Below are 10,378 nucleotides of genomic sequence, written 5' to 3'. Positions count from 1 at the left end.
TAAAGTGGTGAAATGTGGAATAGTAAAGGGAAACCAGTAATAGAAGTGGGTATTTAACTGAAGGTTAAACAAATATTCTGGCAACCCTGGTAATTCTTTAAATTGGTCACTTGAGACAGTATGGCTCCTTTTTGGAGGTGATCTATAGTCTACATTTCATTGTATTTATTTTCATAAGTGTTACTCATGAATGGCAGCATGAAGCATAAAGAAGCTGTGGAGAATAATTCACATCCCAAACAACTAACCCTAAAAAAATGTGTAGCACATTAATGACCCGAGAGGCAGCATGACAGAAACTTTATAAAGCCAAATTCTCCTTTCTCATCAACAGGGTTGCTTTCTCTCTAATAGTCTCTGCCTTCGTGTCAAATGCAGAACTTTTATTATTGTCAGTAGTATTTCCATACATGGGGCCATGACATTAAGTCTGTAATAAGAGGTCTTGAGCCCTTCTGCTTTAATTTCTAACTCTGCTAACTATTGTGCTAGAAATGGAGAGCTACCTCATCATGTATGCAATCTGTAAGTAATTGCACAAAGATGTCTCCTTACAGCCTGAGTGTCAGCACTGAATAGATGGATTGGGGGCTTCTTGAAAGACAGCACTACACATCTCTGCATCATCATTTGCAAAAACTTTAGTTAAGTATCTTAAATTCCTTGCACAGCAATACAACCAACTGCCTCAGCTTCTCAAGGGCACTATACCTTTGATAATGAATACATTTAAACAAAAGAGAGGGGGGAACCTTTCCTGAATATAATAGAGTGCAGCTTTCTACTTTCATATTTCATGGGACATGAAGGTTCATCATTTATTGAAAATATGATGTGGACTATCAGTAACATCCTGTCTAGATTTCATTTTCAGAGGAAAATGCCTTTGCAGTAAAATTACCCAAAACTGCTTTTCTCAGAGAAAACCTTTTGTACTGGATATTCATGTTCAGGCTATGCTGCAATGTTCTCCAGCATATTTTCTCCCTCTTTTTGTTTCTTTTATATCTTGTATTCCCAATTGAGAAACTTTCTATTGCAAACCTATGTTTTCTTTAAGTTTAAAAATTGTAAACTCATCATGGACAACTTTCCAAATTTCATTCTAAGATTCCAGTTTTACTGATATCATCCCAGACTGACTGAGCACCTAGGTCAACTTAATTAGAGCCACTCCTCCAGAAAGAAATGTTGGGGTCTCGACTACCACATAAATTCCTTCTTAGCTAGTACAATCCATTCCTCATGAGTTGCAACTCAGTGTATCATGACCAACATTTTCCAACTATTAGCTCACCTGTCACAAGAGCTGCACTGTGTAGACATCCTCACTGCAATACAAGGTCTAAATATACACTGCCTTTGAGCCTCATATTGTACAATAATAGATGCTGTTAAACACCACAGGGGGTATCAATAAGCTGATGTGAGTGACGCAACTGAATGTCAAACCCCAGGCAGCAGAGCCAATAAAGAGGGTTAAAAGTTAAATCAAATTTATATTCCATGGCAATAGACTGTAACCAAACAATTCTGAAGACTGGGCGCTTTGGATGGGGGCAAGGAACTAGCAACTAAGAAGGAACTAGCAACTAGCAAGGAAAGTTTCTGATAGTCTCTTGGTTTTTTCTACTATCATCCGTCCCAGAGACAATTTCCCTCTCCAACATAAAGTCTCTGATAAAAGAGCTAAATCATGTAATGGATAAATTCCACTAAGGACTAGACTGAGACCCTCAAATTAACAGCCTGCAGCCATACCACCTTGGGCTGTGATCCTGCAGCCCTCGCAAGCAAAACAACGTTCGGATGCTGGGTCTGTGCGTGGACGGGACCTCTACGAAAAGCCCCAAGCACTGCAGGAAGTTGTGCTGGTGATTCAGAATAGCAGTTTCTCCTGAATAGTACTGAACCAATGCTGCAGTATTGGGTCAGGGGGTACTGTGCATCTAGAGGTGCTGACTTTCAGGTGAGATGAAAAATTGAGGTACTGACTACCTGTAATAGTTTCTGGCTACAGCATGTTACTGGCCCTTTAAAAGAGAACCTGTGACTGGTTAACTGATCCACAGCTGGTCTTAAGAGGCGCCTCAGGGACTTAAAGGAGAGAGAAACCTGGTGAGTCAGGAGGTGAGAGCTGCTTGAGGCAGGAGGTCCATGATAGAAGATGTAGGTAGGTCCTGGCTGAAGGCAGGAGAACAGTAAGAGGGAGCTGCCTGCTGGCTCTCTGAGCTGGGGAGTAGCAGCAGAGGGCTGAAGGTAGAGCAGCGGTGGAGGGGCTTACTTGCTGACATCTCTGCTGGAGCCTGGGGACCTGTAGAAAGGCCTGGCTGTTGGCCCGTCTGGGACATGAGACGTTAATGGACAAAGGGGCCTTGGGGATGCTTCTCTGGTAAGGATGAACTCCCAGCACAGAGACTGTAGGGTTCCTGCTGGAAAGAGTGGGGTTGCACTCTAGCTGGATAGGTTGGGGTGGCTGCCCTGGTAAAATGTCAGGAAAAGGACCAATGAAGAGTGCAGGTGTGATGGAAGATACACGAATGTGGGGTGTCAAGGGACTAGATATCTTGGGATTTTAAGGATGATATAATTGGGGTGGGAGGTGATCAATGGACTACATTTTGGAACTTTTGATATGGACTATGTGCACTATGTTTTTGTAATGAATTGGCCCCAAGGAGGGGTATGTACTGAAGTAAGAGAGCCTGGCATGGAGTTACTAAGGATTTTGAAGGAGGGAAACTGAGGCAGATGCACTTGCTGTGCTGCAGCCTGTAGCAGGAAGGTGTCCCAGGTGGGGCTACCTTGTGGCAATTCCATTGCAATTTTGTAACATAGGGTATTTTGGCCAAATTATAACCTGCTTAACTGTGTGATCTCTACATAAGGCTTTGCCTACATTTTTCATTTTTGACTATAGCACTGTCTTCCCTTCCTATCTTAAGCTGTTCATTGGTGCTATGCACTATTAAACTACTGCTGTGTTCCACAACAAATGTGCTTTCATTTAGTGTTGGATTAATTCTTGGGGAGAGTGTATTAGCTTGTAAACTGCTATATAAATAAATGCAAGATATTAATTACTACACTTGGTGTCCTAAACTAATTTAGAACTCAGCTCTCCGGAGAAAGGAGGTTCATGCAATAGCTCACTGGGTTATGAAATCCTCATCTGCAGAAGCCTAGCAATTTACTTTTTTTTTTACCTGAATATTTCATGCAAACAAATAAAATGACCAGTTTGCTTAATACCTCCTCATTAGGCATGGTCTTCCAAACACTGAAATGCAATGTTGTGTTTTTCCCCCATACAATAGATTAGCACCTCTTAGCAGAGCTGGGCCACAGCTGTATTCACCTTTGTGAATCCAAATAAAGAACCCTGAAGAGGAATATATGACTTGATGCCACAAGCCAGGGAAAGAGAGAAATCCCATTAAGAGGCTAATCAATACTAATAGCAAAGAGTAAGATTTTTAAAAGCCTCTCAATGAAGTCAGGCAGCATCTTACCAGTCAGTCAATGGAAATGGAAGTGGGAGAGAGAGAGAGACCCTACTTTGGGAGGGACACAGAGGAGATGGGTCGCTGATATGGTACAGCACGTCCTGGCTGATGTGTGTAAAAGCTTGCCCAGCCTGATGATGTGGAAGGAACACCACAGCCTGAAGGGGTATGGAAGACATCAATTCAGTGTCCTTGCCGCCACTTTCCTGTCCTTTCTCTTAACTCTTACAACTGCTGTTACAGTCTGAAAAGTGATACTGTAAAAGTGACATTGAGGGTGTCAATGTTTAGCCTCACTCTGCAATTTCCACATTTGTTCAGGTCACAAGACATAAGGAGTTGCTGGGTTGTTGGGTTTTTTGTTTTGTTTTCCCACCCCCAAATGGCAGTAACCTTCACCCTGGGATCAGGAAGTCAAGGTGGCTTCCTCTCTCTCTTCATCACCGTGACAAAGATTCTGCAGTCAGAATCTGGCTAACAATTTTGAGGGTGATACATATGAGGCAGAACAGAATCCACCACACTTTCTCATAGCTGTACCAGCTCTGAAGGATCAATAGGTGTAAGATCTTGTTTACATCAGAGAAGTTACAAGATAGGTTTATCTGCTCCATAAACATCTGAGACATAATACCATTTTAAATGTTCATTTCTATGAACATAACTGGACTAAAATCTAAATTACATTTTTGGCTTTGGTTTTATATTTCTCAATCTTTCTTGGCTGTAATTAAGGCTGTTTTGTATGACTCATACTTGTTTCTCTCTTTTTATGCCATTAACAGTGAATTCAGTGCTCAGGAAAAGCATTGGACTGACAAGCCATGCAGACTGAAATCTTCAGAGCAGGTAAACAAAGTCCACAGCAGTGCCAGTTTCCCCAATGCTGATCCACTAACATACCTCATTTCTGACTCACTTCCATGGTGAGAAGGTTGCTCAGTCTCTAGCTCTGTCAGTCCTTGGTCACTCTACTGAAATTGCCACAAAGGCAGTGCCTCCGTATTTTCAGAAAAATCACTTCTGCTTATACAGAAGAAAGCAATAGCAGGAGACACACGCAAAGTTAATGTGTGTGTTAATGTTCAGGAAGCATATTGCTTAAAAGTCAGTACCCGCTTTAAAAAAAACACCTCAAATTGATGCATGTAGAACAGCTATCTGATGACAACGCTTTAGGAGCCCTGAACACCATGAGTCACATTTAAACCAATGAATTAGAAATTTAATTTATATTATATTGCCAACCCACTTACCCATCCACTTCCTCCCTCTGGCATGAAATACCCCTGCCTAACATGGTTTGGTTTTGGTTAATGTGCCAGAAAAAATGGTGCCAAGTAATACACATGCATGGAATACAACTATGTATGTGTGAAAAATCTTAAGAGCAAAATTCAGAGCTCCATAAACTGTCCTTAGAAAGATATTCAGTTGATGAAGGCCATTTGTCATTATAAATGCAGTAATAGCTGCACAAGGAATTTTCAATGTACAAAATGTGTTATACAGAAAAAGAAAATCCTTGTAAAGGGGAACCTCTTGCTATAATGAGGATCCTTTCTGAAATAGAGTTGGCTCTGGTATAAGACTATTGCTGCACTGCAAGCCATGATAAATATTATGTCAAAGCGAACACCACCTCCATTTCTGGAAGAAGACAAAACACAGCCTAACAGAGGATGAGTTGCAGCCCTACCGGGGGAGCTAGTACATCCTCAGTGCTTTCTGTTAAGACTTTCATTTTTGCAGTGGTCGCACATTGTGCTGCTCAGTCTAAAGTATTACCAAAAAGTCCATTTTAACACCTTAGCAGAGACATGAAATATGCCTTGTGCTTTGGGGCTAGGGTGGAAGGGGAGGGCTGCATTTTCCCCTTAGTGTTGTGTTCACAGAAAACTTGCCCTCAGACCAGTCCAGAATTTTGTAACGCAACCCCACAAGGTCATTCCCCACCCCACAAGGTCATTCCCCACCAGCTGAGAAAAGCATATATGAGCCTACTTGTTAGAGTGGCATTGGGGTTTGGTATTCTGTATATATTTTTTTTCCACAATGCAATTACCATTCCTGCATAACTTATAATTATATTGTACCAAAATATCTAATATTGTATCTGAATAGCAATACTATATCAAATGTGCTATCTGAGGGCACACCTACCTGTAAAAATTCTGTACCAAATATTTATCTGTATATGTGCCTATAGAACAGTATTATACCAACTATTTGTTTACTTAACCTGCATAGCAATAATTTACAAAATATTTACCAGTGTACGTACTTGTATAATTATGCATATAGTCGGATAACTACTTATTGTACAAGCGGCAAAGAGTCCTGTGGCACTCTATAGACTAACAGACGTATTGGAGCGTAAGCTTTCGTGGGTGAATACCCACTTCGTCGGATCTGCTTCTTTTAATAAAGTGAAGCTTCTTATTACAGACTCTGCAACATCCTTTGTAAGAGCTTCTTATTAACACCAGGTTAGGTATCCAAAGTGTAGGAGACTGAACTATTTTAAAGTGCTGAAATCCCATGAATAATTAAGTAGAGGTGAAACTCTATTTTTCCATCCCAGAAGGAAGCACAGGGCCAATAGTATTTACACTGTAGCTCCCAGGTTAGGGCTATGCCACAGACAAACTTCAGAGGTACCACTCACCCAGTGTGAATTGCTCCATAGATGTTATCCAGTAGTGCTTTCCAAAGGAGACAACTTTGATATTGGTAAGCAAGGAAGCTCAGTCTTAGACAAACTTAGGTGGCAGTAATCCAAGCACTTGCTCCCCTTATTCCATCACTAAAAAAAGAGAAGTTTAGTGTTATCATTGACCAGAAAATCCTACATTTCCCATCAAGTGCCAAAACAAACAAATAAAAAGCAAACCTATGCTTGACCATTCCCCTTGTGGCACTCCAACAGAAATGATTGATACAGTTAAGGTTTAGTTGTAAGAGAGAACTTGAAGATACGTAAATGCCTTGTCCATGGGGAGCGCTGTTGGCTGAATTATTCATACAAATGCAGCATGAATGAAGAATCAGCACACGTCTTTCCTACATTTGTTTTCCAAGCTAGAATGTAAGCAAATCACCATAAAATCAGTAGGCTGACTTGGCTGGCACTTTTTATTAAATGCAAAAAAATCAGTTTTATTGTGCCAAATTAAAACCTGATGCAGGTCCAGTGAAGTTGTTACACAAGAGATGATTTTGGCCCACTATCCTAATAATGATTTATCAGTCACTAGGTTGTGGAAGAGAATATCCTTTTAAGGAAAACAAGAATGTAATGAAACATTGGAGGTGGGGAAAGAGCAATAAGAAAGCTATTAAGTGCTTCTTCATCCTAAATTCATTGTAGAGAGAATGGGGTAAGAGGAGACTTTCTTATTGTGGGGAGAAATGTGTGTGTGTGTGTGTGTGTGTGTGTGTGTGTGTGTGTGTGTGTGTGTGTGTGTGTGTGTGTGTGTGTGTGTGTGTGTGGTGTTTTTGTTTGTTTTTAAAGGAATTGGTGACATTAAAAAGCTGCGTCTTACGCATCAAGCTTTGAAGTACTCCCCAAGCTTTTCCTTTCCCTGTCTATTCTCCTGCCAAAACTTTGAAAGCTTTAGCTTGCAAACCAGCAAGTTCAGAGATTCGACTGTGCCTAATATAGTTTTTAAAAAAAAATTGAGCATGAATTTTACTACAGCTGCAGCCTTTGCTCATCCCATTTCTGATCAAGTCCAGCTATTCTAAGTGAATGGGACTTCCCAAAGGAAATGAACTATAAAGTTTAATGAGAAGGGTTTTCTCTGATGGTCTGGTATAAATAGTGGATTTCTAATGGGCTTGAAAAGGCTTTTGTTTTATCCAATGGGTGAAAGAAACGTTATAATTATTTAGGGAGTGGGAGGTGGACAGATTTGTGTCTCCCTCAAACATTTTATAATCGGAATATTTTATGAATCAACAAATCTGTAACAACGCAGGACACTTTTGAACAGCTTACTGTTTTGTGAATAGACTTCTGTTTGCATATCAAGGCTATTTTTTTAAATTATAATAAACAGCACTGGATCAATATTCCTCATGGGGGTTCTTCTGTCCTGCATCAGGTACAGCATCCCAGAAAGGGCACCAGATAGCAGACTTCACAGTGCAATCCCTTATTTTAAATTTCTGTAGTAGTCTACAAAAATTCTCCAAAATGCTAGAGCATACAATAGAGATACTGCAGTGTTTGGGGGCTGTCACTGCAGTATACTTTGTTTGTTTGTTTTTTTAAATTAAAATTAGGAACGTTTTTACCTCTTCCTCTTTGTTATATTTGTCTGCTGTAGAATATTTTTCCTTTGTGCCATTTGTAGGAAAGTTCAGTTGTCTTATGTTTTTCAGGAGTCATATTTTTGCCACATTTTCAGAAGTACTGCTGTGATTTCAGGAAAAAAGTACATTAAAATACAATCGGCAATGTCAGTTATTATTTAATTTGGAAAGTTGCAGTGTTAAATGCAACAAAGCAAAGCATTATGTTAAGATGGAGTGTTGAAACATGAGTGGTAGCAAATACTAATTATTGTGGCTTCAGTTTCATACAAACTAAAATGAGACTTAGTCTCAGATGATGACATATGATATGGCTCCTTCAGGGGAAACACTTTTTGCTAATTTGTTAAACTTGGATCTGGTTATCTGAGCAGGGCAGGTTTCCAAAGAAAGAACCAGGAAATGGATCAGTGCAGGTGATACCTGGGTACAGAATTAAGCCACTTCTTATGTTAGGAAGGCTGGGGAAGTACTCACTCTTTGGTGAATGTTGAGAGGAAAATGACGTAGGTCTCATCTAGTACATGTAAAAGTTTTGCCATCATAGCTATGTTGGTTATGAGTGTGGGGAAAAATCCCAGCCCTGACTGACATAGCAGTGCCAGCAAAAGCTCTAATGTCGACAGTTATATCATCAGAAAAGTCATTTCACCAGCACAGCTTAGCTTGTTCAGGGAACTGGTATAAGCTAAACTGGCAAAAGAATTATTTTGCTGGTATAAGCTATGTCTCCATCTTAACAAGGAGGGTTTGGCAAACCCTTTCTAATGTAGACAAGATCTTAGTATCACATCTCCCAGATTTGTGAACAGCAAGGGTATGTGAGTGCAATATGCAGTGGCTCTTCAAAACTGTTTGCATAACTGGGTTTATGAGCAGTGTTTCAATGATCCCATTTACTACTGTTTATATCGAATAGCATACTAATTACTAAACTGTGAACCAAGGTGTCCGTGCAGGGGTGGATGGTTGCAGTGGGGCAGGGTCTATTCAGGCAATGTTTGTCTTCAGAAGAAAGCAGGTTTGGGGAAAGATTGATAAACCTGTCTAGGCAAGAGATGACTAGTGGAAATGGGGTGGGGTCCGGAGAGGATCAGGGAATCTGCTTTAGCTGCAGAAAAACTGAGTGAGGATTAGGAGGTTTCTACAGGTGGGAAATGTCTACCATGGGAATGATTAGACAATCTGTCCAGGAACAGGGTGACTTCAATAAGAGTGGAGAGGAAGGGTAGAACACCTTGGAGAATCTGTGTTAGGGAGCAAGCCGTGGAGCCTAGTGACATACATTAGTGTAGCTTATTTGTTCTTGGTCCAGACTTTATATGAATTTCACCTCCACCTAGTTTCTGTAGAAGATTTGCTAAAGTTCTCTGGGCATTTTAATGTTTTATGATCAATTCTGCTGGCTCTTCCCAGGCTCCCTTCTTTATAATATGAGACATTAACCAGAAAGAAAGTGGGGCTGTATTCAGTCCAATGAGAAAACAGGACAGGTAGAAATATAATGCCACTGTTTTTGGGGGGGTTTTGTTGTGGTGGGGTTTTTTTGTTTTTGTTTTTTTAATTAAAGCTAAGTATTTCTAATGCACCCATCACCATCATATTTGGGCTGCAGTTTGTTGTTTTTCACAGACTATAATGTGATTTCTAAAGTTTGGATGATCGTTAATGCTCATGCCTAACCATTAAAATTATGTTCCTAGTTAAACTCAAGGGATTTACAAATTTGTTTTGCGACTCCAAAGTCCCAGTGAATATTGTGGTTCTGTGATGCCCATGAAAGGTTGAATTTGAAGCTGGTAGAAATAGTGTCAACCTCTCAGGAGGTAAGTAGCCAGTCCAATTGTTCTGTTGATATAATGCTTCTAACTTGTGCTTCGTTGGTTGAGTATGTGGCTACTTGGCATCTAACTGAAGGTGAGCAGGGAGGGTGTAGTTCCTGAGGAAGCTCCAAGAAGATCTTCTGCTCAGGCAATTCAGTGGAGCTCTTTTTTAATTCAGCACTTGTGTTTTGAGCAATAGTTAATAAATGTCCCAAGAAAAAAACCTCAACTAACTGGGGAATGAAAGATAAAAGAAGGGGTTTTCTTTGCTTTTCTTACCGACCAGTAGTACTCCACTGGGTCCAGAGAGCCGTAGCTAATAATCCTATGTAAATGGGGAGGCTGCAAACAGCACCACACTATGGCGCCTCCCTTCAGTGATGGGAACCTCTTCTGTCCTTCCCACCCATCTTGCAACCTTTAAGTTTCAAGCCTACACCTAGTATAATGAAGTGTAAAGGAGGGCTGGGTTGAGTTTCAGAAAGTACCTGGCAAGAGGAGCAAGCACAGATGCTCCTTTTAGTTCAGTGACAGCAGTTGCTTGGAAAGCTGGAGACTTGGTTCTGACTTCTGTCCATATTAAGTGTATTTATGGTTTGTGAACTGTGATCTATCAGGGAGATGCATGACAGCCTTCACCCAAAGTTTTCCTGGTTTCTCAAGGATTTCCTCAAGCATTATCCAGCCATCAAACCCACAGCCTCGGTAGCAGCACTTAAAGATATAGTTTGG

This window comes from Natator depressus, chromosome 16, assembly GCF_965152275.1.
Source record: "Natator depressus isolate rNatDep1 chromosome 16, rNatDep2.hap1, whole genome shotgun sequence".
Lineage (NCBI taxonomy): Eukaryota > Metazoa > Chordata > Testudines > Cheloniidae > Natator > Natator depressus.
Note: the sequence above shows the minus strand (reverse complement) of the source record.